The 11681-nt window shown below is 34.4% G+C and overlaps 1 long non-coding RNA gene across 1 annotated transcript; it reads left to right on the forward strand.

The window, feature by feature from the left end:
* The first annotated feature begins 715 nt into the window (after positions 1–715).
* Positions 716–2947, forward strand: LOC147394475 (uncharacterized). Its single transcript, XR_015181304.1, has 3 exons — positions 716–1028; positions 2543–2630; positions 2834–2947. It is a non-coding gene; the product is annotated as an uncharacterized LOC147394475 (long non-coding RNA).
* Positions 2948–11681: the final 8734 nt, after the last annotated feature.

Genomic DNA, 11681 nt, shown 5'->3' on the forward strand with positions numbered 1-11681 from the left:
TAAAAGTTGTAAAATCCTCGATTACCGGGTCGGACCAGGCTAAAACAGTGACTTTTTATTAGAGCAATAATTTTTAAAATTTGATCATACCATTGGGTTCATAACGAAAAATTATTCAACATGGACTATTTATTTGTCATTTTTGGAGATCAGGAAGTCGAATTATCGCCAAAAACGAAAACGACATCAAGTTTATGGGTCACCTTAGGCCAAAAATGTAAATTTTTGTTAGAGATAAAATTTGTAGAAATTGACTACATCATTAGATCCGGAACAAAAAATTAGGCGAAATAGAGTATTCATTTGTCAGTTTTGGAGTCCGGATGGCCAAGTTATCGTCGGTTGAAACAATAGTCGAAATACCGAATTCGTCCCACATTTTATTTAAATAATATTTTTAATTTTTTTTTTCTCTCATCTTCCCCAACGCGTCCAAACAGCCGAGACTTATATAAAACGAAGAAAAAAAAATTCGTTTTTCTTCCGATCTTCCACCTCAGATCCCTCGCAAACGGTCCACTTTCGACGATCGTCGCAGAAGAGAAAAAGATCCGCAGCCTCAACATCTACAAAACCCACCCAACCTTTCTTCGTTTCACTTTCTATTTCACCCGATATCGTCAAAAAATCAGCCGTAATTGGATACGAAAATTTCGAAACTTTGACCTCGAATTTCGTCCGTTTCCGGGTCAAACCATCTTCCGACGCAGAAGGGAGAAACGTCCGCAGCCTCATTCTCTACATAACCCACCCAAATTCCTTTCGTTTTCTCGCCTTTTTCACCCCGTATAGTCAAAAATCAGCCGTATTTTTATACGGAGATTTTCGTAACTTCGACCTTGGTTTTCATCGATTTCGGGGTCAAACCGTCTTTCGCCGTAGAAGGGAGAAGAGACGAGCACATCGAGATCTTCAAAACCACCGGACCGATTTCGAAAATCAGCCGCTTCGAAGTTTGGTCAATCTCGATTTCCGCACCGTTCGCCTCGATTTCCGCGCACGTGCTTCAATTCCGTCGCCTAGTGATTGTAAGGAACTCTCAATTTCTATTAGTAATCGTAGATTGTGAAAATTGCATTTAGGATTTTATCTGAAAATTTTTGATGTATTTCCAAAATATAGGATTCTTTTGTTATTTCAAAAGTCACGTCAAAAAATGCATGTTTGATATGTTTAATTGTATTTTTAACAAATCATACGTGGGTAAGATATTTTAACGGGTTATTTCCATCAATTGGGTCTTGTGCACTGCTCGGACCCCGTTTTGATATAAAATTTATTTTCTTTTTCAATATTATTGATAAAAATAAATTCTTTAGTTGGAAAATGTGATTTAATATTCAATGAACTCATTTTGAGTTGATGAATATCAGAAAATGGATGTTTTATTGAAGAGATTGAAAATTGTAAAAATTGGAAAAAGGGAAAAAGAGTATGAAACGGTAAAATGTCAGAGTCACACCCGAGGGATGATGTCTGCATTTTACGTTGTTGTGCTGTGTGTAGGTTGGTGAACAGATATCCAGGGATAATATTATTGGTTGCATGTTTATTTCCTTTCTGTTAGCGCGAGGCGCTATTTACGTTTCCGTTATGTTATTTATTTTAGGCCGGGTGGCCACACTTGCATGGTAGGAAACTGGATATCTATTCTCAACCTTGTATTGTTAATTTCTCTTTTGTTTTCAAATGAAAATAATATATATGTAGCTATTTTGTGAGCTATTAAAGAGTCTGTGAATGCCTGAAGGGATAGTGCGTTATATCATCTGGAGTGGTGTACTATCCTGGGATGTACGGTAGGGACCACCAAGCTCATACGTGGTATGGGACGCGTATGAGAGTGGAGTCACAACTGGAATCCGGGTTTATTCCTCTCTATCTTTACCAATGAACTTGTAATGTAAATGTGGTCGTATACGAATGGTTTGTATATTTGGGAAACACATGTACGCCTGATAGGCATAGACAAAGATGATTAGTTAGTGATCACTTACAATTTATAGTAGTCGAACGTTCTGACACATCGAAAAGAGACCCATTGCTTACGGTCACGTCAAACAGCCAGCCTGAGCTGGATAAATGGTCAACCAAACGTGGTAAACAGCGACCAACTACAAAATCAGGAACTAAAAGCCAGAGAGAAATTGTAACATCATGTCCCGACTGGGAGCGATCCAGTCGTGAATCCCAACACTCTAATTCCAATACTCCACCATTGTGTATTATGTATCTGTTGTTTATTTTGATATATAAAATGAAATCCATGTTTATTATTTCCCTTTGATCAATTAGATTTGTATAAAAAGATAATGTTATAGTGAGTACTGCTGATCGATGTAATGTGAGTTTTAAAATGTTTAGTTGTTCATCCCTAACTATATGTACCAGTTAATCGTAATTTCTTCTGTAAAACTTTGATTATTTTAAAATGATTCAGTATGCTTATTCGTTCATGTTAGGAGGGGTTATTGGCAGAAATTGTTTGTTTCCCTACTGGGTAACCATTGTTACTCACCCTTTCCTTCTCCATTTTTTTTAGTTTCAGATTCAGAGCTTGGCGAGGCAAGTATAGAGTACGAATGAGGATCATCTGGTTGGTCAGATAGACAACCAGAATTCGTCACCTGGTAAGTACTAGGGCTATACCCCCTAGTGGTGTCAATTTCCCCCAAATAGTTTTATAGATTCTGTCTTGAGTGTTAGGATTTTTGTTAGAGTGAGAAATTTTGTATAATCCTGTATTCTAGTTATTTTTCCGCACTCTAATCTTTCGTATGTTATTAGACGTATATAAGCTTCCGCTAGTATTATATTTTATATATGTATGCAGGATTGTATGTCGGTTATCAGGTGCAGGTTGAACGCCTTGGAATGCTAACATAAACAGAGGAGACCATGCCGAAATTTCGAGGTGTTACATAATACCTCGAGATCTGACATGGGGATTTGTGTTAGTGTTCGGCGGGGTGCCACACTATGCCTTTTATTGTGACCTATGATATAAACAAATATTGCAACTTGTTCTTGGATTGAAATGTTATTTTCATCTTTTATCAAACTCATCCTTTCTAATATGTCACACAAATTTAGGAAAACATGTCGTTCAATCTTAAATAAGTTGTTGTATCGATGTTCTCACGCATATAATCTGCTCTAGTATAACATGAATTTCTATGTGGCTTCCTATAAATAAAGGTGTCAACGTATTGATGTATTGCAACAATGACACCTGTTACCAAAATATTTAATGATAAATCATCATCTACGATATTCACGTCATGAACTTCATCATTATTGGACATATCATTATCGGTGGACATACCATCGCGGATGAAAATATCATCATTGGAATCAATAAGTCTGTATAAGTACATAATTACAAATTATTAATTTAAAACTATAACATTTAAATAACATAGATACAAAATAGACATGTTTAACATTCACTACATAATGGACATTGTCAATAGCATTCACCACATAAAAGGCATATTACACAATCCAAGGAAAACATTAAAAAAATAAACAGGCATTGTCATACCACCATAGGGGTAACATATAGTCATAACCATCAATGAAAGATAACAATACACAAACACATTAAACCACATACACACACATTAAAATCACACATTATTTAGAATGATGAACTCGAACATCCTCTATTTCGCTATTCAACCACCCAACATGGAGTTCATTTGTCTGTATTTCTTCATACTGAATAATTTCAGTGCAAATTGATACCGATCACTATTAGGGATGATTTCTGTTGTTGCATCTGATAAATCAATACACTCCCTAATGCTATCAGGTTGTGTAGGTGGTGGTGGGGGTGTTGCATTACTCGCACTCGTCCTTGATGAAATTATTTCAATCAAACATTCAATTTGTTGTCCCAACATAACGTCATTCGTATCTTTTGTATTTTGGAATGGTGTTGGAAATCTAGGTCACTTTTAGATTTCCTACGCGACGGTGTAATAAATGGAGGGATACCATCAACATCAACATCAAAACTAATATCGACAAGTGGTAGGGACCCTAATGGTTGGGATTCTGGTGGTTGCGTTTTTGGAACAAACACATCATTATCATCATCCTAAAGCTCGTGCTCAACTGCTCTAGATGACTCAGTGGATGGACGCACATTAGGATTATGAGAGCTTACAACATACTCTCCAATAACATAAGTCTCTCCAAATAGTATATCCAACTCTTTAACATGTTCTAGTTCGTTATAACGCCATTATGCATCAATTTTATTTTTTACAAAATAAATAAACTGATTTTATAAGTTTGAATAGGTAAACGTGATATTCCTATTTAGTAATTTAATTGAAAATTACCTCCAACCAAGAGTTCCACTATTCATTGTTCGCCAATACCTTATTGTTAACAGCATCGTAACCCATTCTAGTACATACTTTTAATTTAATTCATCTAGCCCAAATACTTTTTGTTTTATCCTAATGATTCTTATGTTGTTTCTTAGTGTAATTAAGCCCCGTCGTTGTTTGGAATTATTTCATTAGAGATGAATACCTTGATACATTCAATAAAATATCGAGTCTTATTCCCTTCTTAACCAATTCCACACATATATAAACCAAAATCTTATGAAGATAGGGTGTCCATCTTGCATAATCAATTTTTGACTCTGTTTTTTTTAGTTTTATTACTTTTTGTCTCGGCATCTGACAATTTGATTATTCATTTAAAAAAAATGAAAAGTAATGAATAAGAATAAGGAATGAAAAACGTAATAAAATTGAGTAACTACAATAATGATCATGAGCAAACAAATAATTATCGTAAACAAATATTATTGTAAGTAAATGTTAAAAATATCAAATAATATGCTAAGCACCTCGTTCCCCAAAATACCTAACAACAATTGTGTGTGCAGACACATACTATATAAGATCTTATTGCGTGTGCACCCCAACTTTTACTCATTTAATCATATAAACTTTAAGTCATACATAATCTATTGAGATTTTACATTAAAAATAGAGAGTGAAAGCCATCAAATAGTTCAAACTAATAAGGATTCTTGGGTAGGACACTGGTAAGCATTTTTATTTTCAAACACTCCAACTGTAATTACTTTCTTTCGCATATCAAGTCTTTATTGTGTAAGATGTCTTTTATTTTGTTTATGCTTAAGCTTCAAGAGTCTAAATTAGATATGTTTTGAAGACACTCTTTCTTTTTAATTCTAATTTGGGCCCATGAATGATGGCACATCACAAAACACAATGACATTGTAACAAAAAAATGACATTTATTCAAACTAAAACGACTTAATCCTAAACGTAAGAATCTAATTTTGGCACACAACAGATGTCCATCTAGCATAATTTCCTCTTAATCCCAAACGTAAGAATCTAATTTTCACTTAACCAATCAAACTATAACTCATCAACAACTTTTATTTTCATCACACCAAAATCTTTAGAGCACCATTAAAAATCTTCAAAAGAATCCAATATAAAATTCTATAATTTTTAAAACACTTTAAACACTATAATAATTCACTTAAGTTTGGTAATTGTTGATGTATGTGGTTCATATTGAATAGAACACGTATATAAAGAAAACGAGCAGATAACGGAGTGGAAAGATGAGAGTTTTGCGTTCTAAGAGGAGCGAGGAATGCATAATGTACCGAATGACGGCATCTGCTAAAAGTAGATGTTTGTCAGGGACGAATTTGTAGGTTAAAGGGTGTGGGGGCAATGCCCACATGGTATGGTACATGGGTATTATTGAAATTTTCTAATACCTATTATACGACTAGGATTTATTATAAATTCATAGCTTTACAATCAAATAAAATATCAACCAATGTCACCAAAATCCAACTTACAAAATAAACTCAATCACAAATCAACTAAGCCTTAAAATCAAAACTAATTTCCTAATTTTTTTTACTAACCAAATCAACCATCAATTTATATTTTACTTCAATGAAAATAACAGAAATTAAACTCAATTAGAAATTTATAATTTATTGGGTGGTCATTGTTGTTCTCTGTATTTACTTCATTTTATCGTATTTTTGGTTTTACCCTCTCTTTCAAAATAAAATAAAGATTTGTGGCAAAAATGAGTGAATCCAACCCTCTCAACCCATTCTTTGATTTCGCCATGTTTGGTAACTAATTGTGCCAATTTCCCAAATACGTAAAATGCATAAAACTATCTCTTGTTTGGCTTGCAGGGTTTTTGTGGGAGTTTAAGCCTTAAAATCAAGTCGATTTATAGTAAAATTCGTAGTAAAAAGAACTCCCCAACTCGATTTAAAGTAAAATTAGTAATAAAAATAAATAAATTAAAAATCGATACCTTAATTGATCGTTAATGGCGGAGAGCAAGGGACGAGATCAGCCGTTACAGAAGAGGTCGTTAATGGCAGTCTGTAATGAGACGAGATCTGTTGTCTACCATTAGGGCTTTTCGTTTGTAATGAGACGAGATCTGCCGACAGTCGATCGTTTGGGCAAACTTGTTGGAGATGAAGATGAGAAACATAAAATGTTTCTCGATTTCTTGTAACGTGAGGGAAAGATGAGATAGGGGAGAAAGGATCTCGACTGTTGATCGTTTGGGCAAGGCACTTGAAGGAGATAAATCTGAGAGAGACGAGAAGGGTTGCGACAGTCGATCGATTTCGATTTCTCTTTCGATTTTTAGGTTATAATTTGGGTGGAGATTCAATTAAAGGAGAGGGGCATTTAGGTAATTGTACTTGAATCATTTTTCAGAAGTTAGCTTCGCTCAAGAGCCTAACGAAGAAACGGGCATGGGGCAACTCTTAAAAAGAGTCATATTTTAGTTTTTTTATTTTAAATCTATTGGAGTTAAAAAAGTCGGAACGAACGTTGATAAGCTAACTTTTTAGGCTTAAAAGCCAAAATAACTCAAAAAGCTGGCTTCAAAAGCCCAAACGAACATGCCCTTAATCAATTTGATTGTAGTCCTATTAACACACTAGTAAAAGTTAGTTTTCATTTGAAGAAAAATACTAATGAGAGTATCTCTCAATTATAGTATTCCTATATAATTGGCAGTTTAATGTATTTCATGAATTGCACAAGGCCAGACATTACTTACTCAGTTAGCAAATTGAGTAGACATACAAGTAATCTAGGATCAGATCACTAGAAGGCATTAGTTAGGATTTTAAGATACTTAAAATTTATTTTAGACTATGGGTTGCACTACACTAGGTATCCAGTAGTACTTGAAGGATATTGTGATGTCAATTGGATATCAGATTCTGAAGAATCAAAATCCACAAGTGGATATATCTTCACACTTGGAGGTGCAATTATTTCTTGGAAATCTTCTAAGCAGAAGTATATAGCTCAATCCACCATGGAATTGGAATTTATAGCTTTAGATAAAACATGAGAAGAAGTTGAGTAGCTTCTATATTTTTTAGAAAATATTCCATTATGGCCAAAACCCGTGCCTACCATCTGTGTACATTGTGATAATTAAGCAATGATAGTAAGGGCACAAAATAATATTTATAATGGTAAGTCTCGACATATTTGTTGTAGACACAATAATGTTAAGTAATTGTTCTCAAATAGAGTTATTTCCATTGATTATATAAAGTTTAAAGATAACTTCGCGGATCCACTTATTAAAGATTTAACAAGAGAGCAAATATACTGCACATCGAGGGGAATGAGATTAAAGCTTACACAAAAGAGTCATCACAATAGCAATCCAACCTAATTGACTGGAGATCCCAAGATCTAGGTTTAATGGGACAACTAGTTGTATGTGACTCACCAATATCACTGAGGAGATAAATCCTCTTACCTGCCTCTATGATGTAACGGTGTTGCCTATAACAATTTTTTAGGGTAAGCTTTACTTTTAATGATGCCTACAACTTGATTCTCAAGTGAGGTACAACATGATACTCTTAATAGGAATCACCTATGTGAGTATGAAGTTGGACCGCTTCCATGAGAATTTATAAAGGCTAAAATTCTCTATAACACTTATAAATCTAAGATTGTTTAGGGCTAAAATGAACACAACCGTGAGAATTGACTATGTCAGGAAAGGAACTATATGAATTCTATTATCTTGATTTGCATTTAAGGTTGAATAGTTCAAAATATCGTGTTCATTATTTAGCTAGTAAATCATATAGCTTTTACTAGGGAAGGTTTAAAGTCACAAGTTACCTATCTTGATGTAGTATCTTTCCTATTTATACTCTATTTATTTTGTTTTATCTTCATTTTAGTTGTTACCATTTTCATTCATGTGAGGGATTGTTAGAAAAAATCTATAGAATTTTCTAGATTTTTGTAACCAAGTGGATTTATTTGAGTTACGATTGAAAGGGGTCTCATACTTTATTTGAGACGGGACCACTTGGTAAATTATTCTTCTCATTGAAAAGAATAATTTTATTTATTTAGTTGTCAAAAATTCTTTTTGCGTGAATGAGAAATCAACTCCAAACAATCTTTACTAGTCATGATTTGTTATATGTGATTTGTAGAACTATTGATGTGGCGCCCCGCCAAACGCTAACACAAATCCCCATGTCAGATCTCGAGGTACTAGGTGGCACCTCGAAATTTCGGCATGATCTCCTCTGTTTATGCTAGCATTCCAAGGCGTTCAACCTGCACCTGATAAATGACATACAATCCTACATATATATAAAAAATAAATACTAGCGGAATCCTATATACGTCTAATAATGTACGAAATATCAGAGTGCAGAAGAAGAAAATTTATATACAGGATTTTACAGAGATTCCTCACTCTAACAAAATTCCTAACGTTCAAAATCAAAATCTATATTACTCTCAAACAAATCGATACCACTAGGGGTATAACCCCAATACTCACCAAGTGACAGACTTTGACTGTCTATCTGACCCACCAGATGATTCTCACTCATGTTCTACACCTGCCTCGCTAAGCTTCGGATTTAAAACTAAAAAATAGAGAATGAAAGGGTGAGTAACAATGGTTACTCAGTAGGGAAACAAACAATTTCTGCCAATAACCCCTCCTAGCATGAACGAATAAGCATACTGAATCATTTTAAAATAATCAAAGTTTTACAGAAGAAATTATAATTAATTAGTACATATAGCCAATGATGAGCAACTAAACGTTTTAAAACTCACATTACATCGATCAACAGTCACTATAACATTTTCTTTTCATACAAATCTAATTGATCAAATGGAAACATTAAACATGCATTTCATTTTATATATCAAAATAAGACAACAAATATATAATACACAATAGTGGAGTATTGGAATTAGAGAGTTGGGATTCACGACTGGATTGCTCCCAGTCGGGACATGATGCTACAATTCTTCTCTGGCTTTTAGTTTCTGATTTTGTGGTTGGTTGCTGTTTACCACGTTTGGTTGACCATTTATCAGGCTCAGGCTGGCCGTTTGACGTGACCGTAAGCAATGGGTCTCTTTTCGATGTGTCAGAACGTTCGACTACTATAGATTATTAGTGATCACTGACTAATCATCTTCGTCTATGCCTATCAGGCATGCATGCGATTCCCAAATATACAAACCATTCGTATATGACCACCTTTACATTACAAGTTCACTGGTAAAGATAGAGGGGAATAAACCCGGATTCTAGTTGTGACTCCACTCTCATACGCGTCCCATACCACGTATGAGTTTGGTAGTCCCTACCGTACATCCCAGGATAGTATACCACTCCGGATGATATGACGCACTATCCCTTCAAGCATTCACAAACTCTTCAACAGCTCACAAAATAGCTATATATATATATATTATTTTCATTTGAAAACAAAAGAGAATTAACAATACAAGGTTGATAATAGATATCTAGTTTCCTAACATGCAAGTGTGGCCAACCGGCCTAAAATAAATAACAGAACAGAAACGTAAATAGCGCCTCGCGCTAACAGAAAGTAAATAAATATGAAACCAGTAACATTATCCCTGGATATCCGTTCACTAACTTACACCCAACACAACAATGTAAAATACAGACATCACCCCTGGAGTGTGACTTAGACATTTTACCGTTTCATACCCTTTTTCCCTTTTTTTTTGGAATTTTACAGTTTTCAATCTCTCAAATAAAATATCCACTTTCTAATATTCATCAACTCAATATGAGTTAATTGAATAATAAATCGTTTTTCTAACTATGAAGTTCATTTTTATCAAAAACCTTGAAAAAATACAAAACTTATATTAAAACGGGGTCCGAGCGGTGCACAGGACCCAACTAACAGAAATAACCCGATAAAATATCCTACCCACGTATAATTTGTTAAAAAATACAATTAAACATATCAAACATGCAATTTCTGGCGTGAATTTTTGAATAACAAAAAAATTCTATATTTTTGGAAACTCACCACAATTTTTTTAAGAAAATCCTAAATGCAATTTTCACAATCTACGATTACTAATAGAAATTGAGAGTTCCTTACAATGTCTAAGCAAAAGGATCGATGCGTGTGCGCGGGAATCAAGGCGATTGGCACGAGAATCGAGACGGATTGAACTTCGAAGTGGCTGATTTTTTAATCTGGCCTGGTGATTTTGAAGGTCTCGACATCGTCGTCCTTTCTCCTTTCTGCGACGGAGGACGGTTTGACCCCGAAACCGATGAAATTCGAGGTCGAAGTTTTTGAAATCCGCGTACGGCTGATTTTTGACGATACGGGTTGAAAAAGATGAGAAAACGGAAGGAATTTGATTGGGTTATGTAAAGAATGAGGCTGCGGACGTTTCTTCCTTCTGCGTCGGAAGACGATTTGACCCCGAAATGGACGAAATCCGAGGTCAAAGTTTCGAAATTCTTGTATATAAATACAACTAATTTTTGACGATATTGGATGAAAAAGAAAGTGAAATGGAAAGAGGTTAGGTGGGTTTTGTAGAGAATGCAGCTGCGGATCTTTTTCTCTTCTGCGGCGATCGTCGAAAGTGGACCGTTTGGAAAGGATCTGAGGTGGAAGATCGGAAGAAAAAACGAATTTTTCGTTGATTATCGCGACTGTATGGACGAGTTTGGGGAAGATGAAATAAAAAAAAATTAAAATATTATTTATATAAAATTTGGGACGAATTCGGCATTTTGTCAATTATTTTGATCGATAATAATTTGATCATCCGGACTCTAAAAATGACAAATGAATACTCTATTTCGCCTGATTTTTCGTTTCGGATCTAATGGTGTAGTCAATTTCTACAAATTTTATCTCTAACAAAAATTTACATTTTTACCCTGAGTGACCCCTAAAATTGATGTCATTTTCTTTTTTGACGATAATTCAACTTCCTGATCTCCAAAAATTATAAATAAATAGTCCATGTTCAATAATTTTTCGTTACGAACTCAATGATTTAATCAAATCTTAAAAATTCTTACTCTATCAAAAGGTTACTACTTTAGCCTGATCCGACTCGGTAATCGAGAATTTACAATTTTTCTATTCGGACTCGCACTTGAGCGTGCTTACAGGCTAAATTATGTTTTTCGATCATTTTGAATCTAATGATGAGGTTAGATTTCATTAAAAATGATCAGAAATATTATAAAGTTTTATCCCTAAGTCTCACTTTCAAGATTTTCTTAAAATTCTACTATTTATTTTTCCTCGAGATACGAAT

This window comes from Akebia trifoliata, chromosome 9 (genome assembly GCF_017979445.1).
Source record: "Akebia trifoliata isolate Shusen 1 chromosome 9, ASM1797944v1, whole genome shotgun sequence".
Taxonomy (NCBI): domain Eukaryota; kingdom Viridiplantae; phylum Streptophyta; class Magnoliopsida; order Ranunculales; family Lardizabalaceae; genus Akebia; species Akebia trifoliata.